Source organism: Corvus brachyrhynchos, unplaced genomic scaffold (assembly GCF_000691975.1).
Source record: "Corvus brachyrhynchos isolate BGI_N302 unplaced genomic scaffold, ASM69197v1 scaffold11, whole genome shotgun sequence".
NCBI lineage: Eukaryota > Metazoa > Chordata > Aves > Passeriformes > Corvidae > Corvus > Corvus brachyrhynchos.
Genome location: NW_008236965.1, coordinates 5,307,956 through 5,309,721, shown reverse-complemented (window position 1 = coordinate 5,309,721; position 1,766 = coordinate 5,307,956). Strand labels below are relative to the sequence as shown.

General features: G+C 54.8%; 1 pseudogene; it reads left to right on the top strand.

Moving 5' to 3' along the window:
• The first annotated feature begins 782 nt into the window (after nt 1-782).
• LOC108445235 overlaps nt 783-1,766 on the top strand; it is a 1,975-nt pseudogene continuing 991 nt past the window's right edge.

The window sequence follows — 1,766 nt, the reverse complement described above, 5'->3', positions numbered from 1 at the left end:
CTCCCAAACCCTCAAAATGGCTCCCAGGGAGCTCAAGATGGAGGGGACCACGTGGTCGGACCCCCCCCTTGTGTTTCTTCTTCCCATAATCCCTTTCCCTTAGACTCCTTCTCTTCCCTTCCTCTGCCCGAACTTCCTCCTTGCCCCTCACCACACCCCTTTTCCCAAGACCCCAAGTCCCTTCCTCCTCCCTCGTGGGAGGTGCTTCAGGACCGGTCTGCCTTTTCCGGGGCGGAAGCCGGCGCTGCCCCTGTTCCCTCCCACTCCTCTGTTGACCCCACCTCCCCACTTACGACTTCCAGTTCCCACGCTCTAACATCCAGTTCCCACGACATCGGAGCCAGATGTGAGGGGCCTGGGGCCCAGAACCTGGAACTGAGGCCGGTCTACCATGCCACACCTCTCACCTATGGTGGGGTAGGAGGAGCCCTCTGAGGATGGAAGCCTTTCTCCTACCAGAATAAAAAGGAGCTCTGCAAAGCCCAAAGGGAGTTTGGCCGAAAAAGTGAGTATTTTAAAGGCCTTCTTAAGGCCACATTTTCATCAAATGAGCTTGTCCCTTGGGACATTAAGGACTTGTTTACATGTCTGTTAACCCCGACCGATACCTGTTGTGGAAGCAGACATGGAAACGGTCCTTACAGCCACTCCTCATTGAGCTTTGCAGATGCAGAGATACGGCTGTTGATGCCAACCAATCGGCTCACAGCTGCGGGGCAGGGAACAGGAAGGAACCCGGAGAACAAGCCCGTATTTTCCCTAAGGATGTTCTCGCAAGGGTCATGGCGGCAGCAGAGAAGGCTTTCCTTTCCCTTCCCGCACCTATCCCAGAAGACCCCAAAAGTTATTTAACTATCAAACAAGCCCCTAACCAGTCTTTTATTGAGTTTGTGGATCAGATAAGGGCACAGGTAGAGCGACAAGTGGAAAATCAAAATATGCACCCGACGATCATCCTCGAGGTGGCCAAAGAGAACGCCAATGAGTCGTGCAAGAGGGTGATCGCTGGGCTGCCAGTATACCCAGAGCCAATGCTCCCTGCGCTCGTGGAGGCCTGCATGAAGAAGGCCTCCACAATGGACGTTAGACCACCACCTCGACGGCCCATTCCACCGATGGCCATGGCGGTCCACCCACAAACTCAAGCTCCAATGAAACCATCACAAAGACCTAGGGGGGAAATTATATGTTTTTATTGCCAGGGGGTGGGGCACCTTGCAAGAATCTGCCCCAAAAGAATGGCAGATGCAGCAAGGGAAAGGGGGGGAAGAGCGCCACCACCACCAGCGCCTGGTGCTGCGCAAAAAAAACTAGGCGCACAATGCAGTCCTGCCTCGCGTTGGGACAAAAATGAGGCAGGGCCTGTGGGGAAAGGGGGGGAAACGACATTCACCGGACGTGACATAATTACCAGACTCGACCATTCTATGGGGTTTCCCCCTACAGCGCAGAACCCCGACGAAACTTGGCGCCCTCAACCACCACTGTCTCTGAGGACGGCAATGGACCACTTGTTAAGATCGGATCAGTGGACGGTAGTTGCAGTGGAAACACTGGAAGGAGGATTGGTGCCTTCAGGGGGAAGCTGTAAGTACATGGCCATCGGAGACACTAAGCACACACCTCAAGAGCTAGAAGTGTGCCCAGCCATTCTCATGAATGACCTGGCATGACTTCAGCTGGTGGCACATTGCATCAACCCGCCCTTCTATTTGGCCAAGGGGCAGGTCATCGCCCAGGCTATCCCCATACCAGCAGGGATCCCA